The 236-nt window shown below is 39.4% G+C and overlaps 1 protein-coding gene across 1 annotated transcript in view; it reads right to left on the bottom strand.

Annotated features, from left to right (window-relative positions):
- LOC107693513 (dixin-A-like) overlaps positions 1-236 on the bottom strand; it is a 35,893-nt gene that overhangs the window by 8,077 nt on the left and 27,580 nt on the right. The gene's annotated exons all lie outside the window — the stretch shown is intronic.

Below are 236 nucleotides of genomic sequence, written 5' to 3'. Positions count from 1 at the left end.
GTTTGTTTCCGTGGAAATTGTGGAAATTTTGTTGTGTTGCGGCTTATTTCAATTGTGTTGTGCTAATTTCTCTGTGTTGCAGCTTGTTTCCATTATGTTGTGCTAATTTCATTGTGTTGCGGCATGTTTCCATTGTATTGGGGCTTGTTTTCGTTGTGTTGTGACTTGTTTCCATTACGTGGCGGCTTGTTTGCATTGTGTTGTGCAAATTTTGTTGTGTTGCGGCTTTTTTTCGT

Source organism: Sinocyclocheilus anshuiensis, unplaced genomic scaffold, assembly GCF_001515605.1.
Source record: "Sinocyclocheilus anshuiensis isolate Anshui unplaced genomic scaffold, SAMN03320099.WGS_v1.1 scaffold1208, whole genome shotgun sequence".
NCBI classification, from domain to species: Eukaryota; Metazoa; Chordata; class Actinopteri; order Cypriniformes; family Cyprinidae; genus Sinocyclocheilus; species Sinocyclocheilus anshuiensis.
The sequence above is the reverse complement of the archived record's forward strand: the minus strand, read 5'-3'. Positions and strand labels throughout refer to the sequence as shown.